The sequence below is a fragment of the Triticum aestivum genome, chromosome 2A (genome assembly GCF_018294505.1).
Source record: "Triticum aestivum cultivar Chinese Spring chromosome 2A, IWGSC CS RefSeq v2.1, whole genome shotgun sequence".
Taxonomy (NCBI): domain Eukaryota; kingdom Viridiplantae; phylum Streptophyta; class Magnoliopsida; order Poales; family Poaceae; genus Triticum; species Triticum aestivum.
The window spans coordinates 282,316,995-282,327,211 of NC_057797.1; positions in this window are offsets into that span (position 1 = coordinate 282,316,995).

The following is a 10,217-nucleotide window of genomic DNA, read 5'->3' on the forward strand; positions in this document are numbered from 1 at the left end:
TCCGCTGCCAAATGCTCCTTGAGGTCCTGGCTATATTGCGTGCACCATGTCTTAGGCTGGCACTTATTTGGTGGAGGGTTCGGTGATTTGGGTGGAAGGTGTCGCGCCCGCGCCGACTGTCGGGGCATGTGGGATGTGGAAGGAGGAGGATGGGGGTCGGGTGTGGATTACCTGCCTGGATAGGCGAGGCCGAGCAGTGTGAAGGAGGGTCGCCGGTGAGTAGGCGGCGGTGCTGCAAGCAAGGAGTGAAGGTTTCAACTTGGAAAGGAAGGCGGAAACAGGGGAAATGTGGCTTTTGGTAAGGGGGATGGGGCGGGGAGATAGATATTTCCACGGAAGCCGAAAATTTGGAATCGCTCCAGCCAAAAAACTGGCGTGCAAAGTGTCATCAGACATGGTCCCTTATTCAGAGCGGGCTATGGACTGTAGTCATCACACCTTCTCGCGTAAGTCATATGCGTACTATACTCCGACGGTGCTCCAAGATATTTTGTGCTGCATCTCACACAGCTGGTTATAATAAACTATGTCGGATCTACTTGATTTTTCATCTTGATTTGAATTACATAATGGGGTCACAGCGGCCATGGACGGTGTTTGAATTGCTATGCCTTTTATCTACAGTGATCATAAAAGAATTGGAATTATTCAGGGTTCGTTTGGACATTTTTATGCATTAAGTGAGTTTTCAATGCATTTATGTGTATAATTCAAATTTGAACTACATGCACATGCTCCAATGCATATCAATTGGCTGAAATATCAAATCTTTGTCTTAGGTGCATGCTTAGGTCACATGCAAGAAATGGGAATGAATTTCAAAAACAAGGGCACCATTGATTGCCGGCAAAACATTGAGATGCATGGTTATTAAATTCTAGTAAATCCAAAACTCGTATGAAATTCATGAAACTCGCCATGCTATCATGGAGCGGCATCAACATGCCGTGGTAAATTTTTTGTGCCATTTGGTGCAGGTTTGGGTATAAGCTTCTCACAAACCAGAGCTTCTCACAACAAGCATGATGGTTTCGATAGGGAACATCCCACCTTTGGGGACGAAACAATATCCATTGCCTCTTATTGCTTTCAAATTTTTTTCTCCTGTCAACATAGAACAACAGGAGTGTTGTGTTGTTTTTTGTGATTTTTCGGGCTTCGTTTGGACATTTTTATGCATTAACTGAGTTTTCAATGCATTTATGTGCATAATTCAAATTTGAACTACATGCACATGCTCCAGTGCATATAAATTGGTTGCAAAATCAAATATGTGCCCTCAGGTGCATGCTTAGGTCCCATGCAAGAAATGGGAATGAATTTCAAACACCAGGGCACCGTTGATTGCGGGCAAAACATTGAGATGCCTGGTTTTTAAATTCTAGTAAATCCAAAACTCGTCTGAAATTCATGAAACTTGGCATGCTATCATGAGCGGCATCAACATGTCGTGGTAATTTTCTTGTCCCATTTGGGGCAGGTTTGGGTATATGCTTCTCACAAACCAGTGCTTCTCACAACAAGCATGATGGTTTCGATAGGGAACATCCCACCTTTGGGGACGAAACGATATCCATTGCCTCTTATTGCTTTCAATTTTTTTCTCGTGTCAACATAGAACAACAGGAGTGTTGTGTTATTTTTTGTGATTTTTCGGGGTTTGTTTGGACATTTTTATGCATTAACTGAGTTTTCAATGCATTTATGTGCATAATTCAAATTTGAACTACATGCATATGCTCCAGTTCATATAAATTGGTTGAAAAATCAAATATGTGTCCTTGGGTGCATGCTTAGGTCCCATGCAAGAAATGGGAATGAATTCAAACACCAGGGCACCATTGATTGCCGGCAAAACATTGAGATGCCTGGTTTTTAAATTCTCGTAAATCCAAAACTCGTCTGAAATTCATGAAACTTGGCATGCTATCATGGAGGGGCATCACCATGCCGTGGTAATTTTTTGTCCCATTTGGGGCAGGTTTGGGTATATGCTTCTCACAAACCAGAGCTTCTTAGATCAAGCATGATGGTTTTGATAGGGAACATCCCACCTTTCGGGACGAAACGATATCCATTGCCTCTTATTGCTTTCAAATTTTTTCTCGTGTCAACATAGAACAACAGGAGTGTTGTGTTATTTTTATGTTTTTTCGGGGTTCGTTTGGACATTTTTATGCATTAAGTGAGTTTTCAATGCATTTATGTGCATAATTCAAATTTGAACTACATGCACATGCTTCAGTGCATATAAATTGGTTGAAAAATCAAATCTGTGTCCTTGGGTGCATGCTTAGGTCCCATGCAAGAAATGGGAATGAATTTCAAACACCAGGGCACCGTTGGTTGCCGGCAAAACATTGAGATGCCTTGTTTTTTTAATTCTACTAAATCCAAAACATGTCTGAAAATTCATGAAACTTGGCATGCTATCATGGAGCGGCATCAACATGTCGTGGTAAATTTTTGTCCCATTTGGGGCAGGTTTGGGTAAATGCTTCTCACAAACTAGAGCTTCTCACAACAAGCATGATGGTTTTGATAGAGAACATCCCACCTTTGGGGACGAAACGATATCCATTGCCTCTAATTGCTTTCAATTTTTTTCGTGTCAACATACAACAACAGAGTGTTGTGTCAATTTTTGTGATTTTTCAGGGTTCGTTTGGATATTTTTAGGCATTAACTGAGTTTTCAATGCATTTATGTGCATAATTCAAATTTGAACTACATGCACATGATCCAGTGCATATAAATTGGTTGGACAATCAAATCTGTGTCCTTGGGTGCATGCAAGAAATGGGAATGAATTTCAAACACCAGGGCACCGTTGTTTGCCGGCAAAACGTTGATATACTTTGTTTTTAAATTCTAGTAAATGTAAAACTCGTCAGAAATTCATGAAACTTGGCATGCTATCATGGAAGGGCACCCGACATGCTGTGGTATTTTTCGTGTCCATTTTGAGAGAAGGCGCACTCAAATAATGACAGCCAACAAGGGCATTTTGAAAAAATAGCTGCCACTTTAATATCTCAAACGTTTGTATAATTCAAACCGTGTGTGTTCGGTTAACCATTCATGCGACGCCACGTGTCTTGGTTTTAATGGCTATAGGAGGTGCCATGTGGACAGCTGCTTGACTGAACGGGAGGCGTGTGAGCGTAGTTCGGTGCGCAGGCTCACCGGGAAGCGTACAAGTTGTTCAACGCAGGATCTGTGCATCTCTTCAAGGCAAACAGTTCAGATTACGATATGCAAATTAAAGCTAGGCTTCGGCACTAAGCCAAGAGACACTGTGATTTGTCAAAATATGCAACTAAAAATCAATAGCACTATCTATTTTTTGCAACTAAAATTCAGTAATTAAGCATAGATTTCATTCATACTAGAGATTAAGCAGTCATCCTCACCGGGAAGCGAGACAGCCTTGAACCGCCGCCCGCCTCGCTCCCACTGGTCTATATTAATGACGCTGCCGAGCGGCCGCACCCCCCATCCTCGCCACACACACAATTCCTCTCTCTCCGCCCGCATCCTCGACGCCGCTCTGAGTCCTCAAAGCCGTAATTGTACGAGGATGCCGCCGAAGCGCCCCATCGGAGGGAGTGGCGATGCCAGGGCTGTTGAAGCACCGGAGCACGCCGTGAATATGGAGACAGAGGTTTCCGTCCCCACCGACAAGGTGGATAACGAGGCTGCCAACAAGCAGAGGCGGGTCGAGAAAGAACCGCAAGTGACTCCACTAGGTCTAGATTTCATCAACAACCTGCCCGATGATATGTTGATAGTCATCATATCCCTCCTCCCAATCAAATATCGGGCGAGGACAGCCGCCCTTTCCCAGCGGTGGTGCACCCTATGGCTCCGCACCCCTGTCGACCTCCTCGACGCCCACAAGCTTTGCCATGGCTATCGCTAAAGCTTGGATGCGTTCTCCCAGATCCTCGGCAGTCACGATGGCCCAATCAAAGGCCTTATCACACGCAAGTTCCATTCCAATGGCAAGGACCGAGCCAAGCTTGACGAGTGGTTCCGATCCCGTGCCATAGATCAGCTCGAGAAGCCAAGTTATAATGATGGGCATATGCGCTTACTGCCAACGTCCGTGCTCCACTTCGCGCCCACACTACGCCTCGCCAAGTTCGTGAACTGGCATTCCCCCCCTTAATGACGCGCCCACTCTTTTTCTACCACGATTGAAGCACCTCGAGCTCGTTGCCGTCCGCATCCCAAAGGATGACATGGAGCGCCTGCTCCGCGGCTTTACTGCACTCGAGTTCCTTCTTCTTCAGGCGATGAATTGGTCGAGTACCTTGCACATCACCTCCAGGACTCTCCGGACTATTTGTGTATGTTGCTTGTGCTGCAACGAGAGATCACAAAAGGTGGACCACAATATGGTCATCCAGGACACACCTTCACTTGAGAGATTACTTGTAGTTGATCAACAAGGTCCAACAAGAATCAATGTCATTTCTACGCCGGAATTGAAAGTGGTGGGCTACTCGTCTGTCAAATACTACAACTTTCAGGTACAACAGTCGCCTTATATACCTCTCCTTCTTGATATCAACATTATTTCTAGTTTTGAAGAGGTATGTTCGTCTGTCATCCAGCGAAGCTTCACCCAGACTCTGGGCACAGTGAAGGTCTTGGCACTAGAATCCGTCAGCCCCAACCTGGACCAAGTTGCCAGTTGCCTGAGATGCTTTCTGTCGGGGATATACCCCGCGGTATAAACCGCCGGATGTATGACCCGGCTAGAATTTGGCGATTCACTGGCAACCCACTTGGACATGGCGGTTTACGGTTCATTGGTAATCCGGCAGGCGGGTCAGAGGAGCGACAAGACCCGGTGGCCCAACGGGAGGTTTATGGAAGGCCGGATCATGCTATGGTAGGCCGGTTTAAGAGAAAAGGCGTGAGGAATATTTACTTTACAAGGAAGACCCGGACTTGTATCCGGTTTGTATTAGAAGGGAGACTAGTCCTAATCCTAACAGGACTCCACATGTAACCCGCCCCTTCAACATATATAAGGAGGGGCAGGGCTCCCCAAAGAGGGACAAGCAAGAAGAAACAATCTTAGGGCTAGACACAAAGAGGAGAGCCGGTTTACGGCGACTCCCTCGTGATGATAATGAGACCTAGCCTCAAACAGCATGTAGGGTTTTTACCGGATGATGTTTCCCGGGGCCCGAAGCTGTCTAAATCCCTGTCTTGTGTTGCGTCTCTCGATTCCACTCAACCCCTCTCAAGCTACCACATAGATGCGTTGGCCTCGCGACTAAGTCCTAACACTAAGGACATATGACGTGACAATTCCACGACAGTTGGCGCCCACCGTGGGGCCTGCGCATGGTGGTGTTGAGTTCTTGGAGGGATCTCATCTCGGGTTTTGAGAAGTGCACAAGTTTCCGGATGAACATGAGCCGGTTTGGAAGAATTCACATCAACTATGAAGTTCATTGGTCAAAGATTGAAAAAGTTTTTCAGCGGCGGCATATACAAGTTTGAGACGAGAGAAGTTAGGGTTCGGCATCCTGTGCGTCGTCGCCCGACGCGGCCTGACGAATCGAAGCCAGATTGATGAAGGAAGCCGACAGGATTTCCGCTGAGCCACCGTACGCCACGTCATATCGATCCGCAAGTTGCCGCTGCTGCGTATATATGCTCGAAGCCCCGAGTACGCAGTGTCCTGTTTGTTGTTTTGAGAAAATCAGTCGCTGCTGCTGTTTCAAGTCCCAAGGGCCTTCACGTGAAGCTAAGTCACGTCAAGTTACAATTTTTTGGTTCTGAACAGCACGTCAAGTTATAGAGAGCACGCGTCTGGGCGACACGTCGAATCCAGATGAAAGGTCACTTTTTTGCTGCCACAGTTACGTGTTGCCGAGATCGACCGGAGTTGTGCTGCAAACCGCTGGACGTCGTGTCAGATCAGTCCACGTGAAGACTCAGATTTTGAAAAGGAATAATCTATGCAGCAAGGTCCAGACTCGTTTTTTAATCATTGCTTTTATCAAACCAGCAACTAGTACTACTCCCGTGAGGCCTCTTTGCATCAAGCGGGACCGGTTGCTATTTTATTCGATGGCCGGCTGCTTTAGCTCAGTACATCAGTCAAATCTACTGGAGATGGAAGTAATAGAGAATAGGACAAGAAGATTTTTTCGGCAGAGTCCACCATGGGGGGCGTTTGAGGACCAGCTTGACCTGTCGGTCTCCGGCGTGGACAGAACGATCGTCCTTACTAGCGGAGTTTCTACAAAGGCAGAGTGGGTCATGGCCTGCCCAAGTTTGAAAAAAAAACTGCGGTTTGGGCCGCTACTGTGGGTTCGGGCCGCTACTGCGGTGTCGCTTTCAAGTCACCCCTCCGGCCGCTGTTATATCTGGCACTTTGTTGGTTCTGTGTAAATACTAAAGGCTGCATCAGAGTACATCCAACATTATCCAGTATTGGTATCCGCGTTCATCCGGAAAATAAATCAGGTGATATTCGTCTAGTGTGTTTTAGCAGCACATATTAATTTGTGAGAACAATTATTTTGTCGAGTAATATTTTTACGCAGGATAGTCAATCAGGACAAAGGTGTTATACAACGGATATGGAGCGCGCACCAGCATAACTCTGCACTGGAGTCCATCCGTGTCATGTTGCTCGACGGATACGCTTGCAAGTCGTGGCTCCCGCTGTTCGGTTTACATCAACGCGGCGGCCGACTCGCCCGTCCGCACCGCCTTACTAACGCCACGGACAACTCGCCCGTCCGACCTTGCGGCCGGTTCACGCGTTCGCGCTGGCTTACAAACGTTGCGGCTGATTCTCCCGTCCGCACCGGTTTACCACGCCGCGGCCGGTTCACCCGTGAGCGATTTCCAACTTCACATAGCGATCATCAATTTCATGGCGAGTTATTTCCGGCCTGGCACGTCAGGTGATATCCATCTAAAATATATTTTATTGATACATATTATTTTTTATCAAAGAGCAGTTTATCTTTGTCTTGGTCTGCAATATGGTTGATGTAGGATAATTGTTCACTACATCAAAATGACGTGGTTAACTCGTTCGTCCGCACCGGTTTACAACACCGCGGCCGGTTCATCTATTTGAGCCACCTCTGATGCTGAGGTCATCTTTTCCGTCCACCTCTCGTGGCCTGGTCTACATCAACACACCGGGCCGCACCTGTCTGCATGAGTTTTTTATTGAGTAGGAGCAAGTTACAGCTTGTGTAGCCCGGTTTTTCTTTCAAGCAAGATGGAGGCAAATTATCATATACTATCAACCGTTGTCTACACTGGGTGGTTCAATGGGCAGGCGCACAAGTCACCGCCATTACAGTTTGGTTAACTTCAAATCACCAGTTGGAAGGAACCATTGGCCGAGTTGCTGACACAGCTCATATGGGATCATTTATAACCCACCGCAGTCACCTCAACCTTCTGTGGATTCACATCGTGCTATCAACACCAATGATATACAAGTTATGCCGGTTTATATTACGGTCAAATATGGAGAGTTTCAAGCCAACTCCTCGAGTCACCTTGAGACTCGGGGGCTATGATGACATGACTTGGCAAATCTTGCCAGTTTCAGCAAATTTAAGAACCCCGGGACGATGGGGGGAAAGATAACCCGGTCCTGGAGGCTACTATTATTTGAAGGCCGTCAGAAAATTTCCGGCTTAGAAAGTATATGATAGTTACAAAATCCCGACTCAATGAAGAAGTTTCGGGTCATCAGAAAGGATTCCGGTTTAAAATCCGGTTTAAAGGAAGTCAGTCTCACTGAAGCTCTCAAATATCCGGTTTACAATCCGGTTCAAGGAGAATTTGTCTCGCACGAAGCTTTGAAGCTCTCAAATCCGGTTTAACAATGTCCGGTTCAAAAAGGAATTAATTTCTCGCAAGTTCGAGTTGAAAGGCCGTCAGAAAATTTTCGGCTGAAAATAAAGACTCCGGTTTGCAATCCTGTTTAAGGGACGTCTGTTCTCCTAGAAAGCTTTGAAGCTCTCACTATCCGGTTCAATATCCTGATTCAAGAAGAATTTATCTCTTGCAAAAAAGTTAAAAATTACCGAAGAGGACCTGCTGCCATGATGCGCGGTTCAAACATGGGTATCCTGCCTTATTGGCCTAACATATTATTGATCGCATGGGGGCTTCTGCTTCATAAAGCGGGGTCTCTGTCTTTCTCATCATGCGAGGTTACACGGAGTGGTTCTGTTTAAAGCGGCCTCCGGTTTACCCCTTGACATTTGTTTTTTATATATCACTGGGGGCCTTGGTCGTGTCTGAACCAACGCGACACCCTTTGATAGGCGACAGCCACCAGATCATTTGGGGACATGGTCAAGTCTGAACCAGTCACGCCTCTTGGTCGGCCTAAGGCCACAAAATCACTTGGGGGCATGGTCGAACCCGAACCATTGCCACACCTCTTGATCTGGCATATATGCCACGAATCATTTGGGGACCTGGCTGACTTGAATCATTGTCACTCCTATTGGGGGCTTGGTCCTGTCCGACCATGGTAGTACCATCTGATCAGCTCAGTATAGCATATTTTTGCAAACGGTTTTTATCATTGCCTTTGCTTCCATATTTTTTCATAACTGTTATTTGATTTTTGTTGCGTTTTTTAAACCGACAATGTTTTAATCCGGTTCAACTGTCAATTACAAATTGACGGAACACGGTCAAATCTTAATCCGGAGGCCATCTGCCCGGTTTGATTTTCTGTTACCATCCTATTATGGAGTAAACCGGTGTTTATCAACCTGGCTTGACTTTCAATTACAAATTGTCAGTACATGACCAATTATAATCCGGTGATTATTAATCCGGTCTGGTTCGATTGCATGTCGCCAGTATTATATATGGATAATCCGGTGTCTATCGTAACCCGGTGCGGTTTTATCATAAACCAACACAATATGGAAGGAGTTATCAGTACTCAAGATTGGGATTATCACCCTTACTACAAAAAGTTGGTAAAACAATGATGTTATTCAATGTCACAGGTATGATATATTTCATATTTGATTATTCTTAAATGCAGCCTTGGTTATAAACCTGGGTTATATGTTGGGCATTATGACCCGTCCGGCGGTAAACCACCAGGACACTTTAAACTTGTTATATGCAGAAACAGATTGAATAAAGCATGATTATAAATTATCCGGTGTTTATTAAACCGGCCTGACGATAAGTCGCCAGTATATGATGGGAAATTATCCGGAGTTTATTAAACCGGCCTGGCTTTGGACTATACGTCGCCAGTATATATTTGGATTGCGCCATTGGAATCATGCGCTTATAAATGATTGGGTTATATTATTCAAATAGCCAAATTTGGCTGAATTTTCATTATGATATTGGATGAATTTTTCATACCGGATTATATTATCTTGAAATAGCCAACATGGCTGGATTTTTATGGTTATTAGTAACCGGTATTATTGAGTTTTCAAAGTCGCTTTAGCGTAACAGTTATTATTTTATCAAAAGATATAATTTATTCTACAATGGAAGGAATAGTCCCGAGTTGCTGCAGGCTTACAACCCGGCACTTGGGGGCTACATTATTCAAATTGAGATTACATGCAAGTCTCATGTCGCTGCAAGCATGCACCATAACACTTGGGGGCTAATGCAAAGTAATTTTCTGCTCATATTATTGAAGACCCGACTCATCACATTATAATGAATCAGCCCTTGGGGGCTACCAATTGCTCCTGTCAACAGTTGAAGGTACAAAGCTTTTTATTCATTATATTGAAGAGTCCACTGCTCAGTTGGTAAAGCACAAGGCTCTTAACCTTGTGGACGTGGATTCGAGTCCCATGATGAGGGTTACATCGTATGATGTTATTTTCATTGAAGTATATTAAAGTCCCAGCTCAATATTATCTTACTAAACCGGCCCTTGGGGGCTACACATCATTGCTCAAATCTACATGATTATACCTACAAAGTCCCTGCTCATTATTACATAATGACCCGGCCCTTGGGGACTACACTGGTTAAAGTTTTTATGAGTATAAGACAATTACAAAGTCCCAGGTTGCTGCAAGCATGACAACCCGGCACTTGGGGGCTACATAATATGGAGTATTCAGTTTTTACTAAGTGACTGGGATGAACAACATGGATATCTTCTTAAGTGGCAGTATTTATATTGAAGCAAGTCTTAAGCCATCACTTTGTTC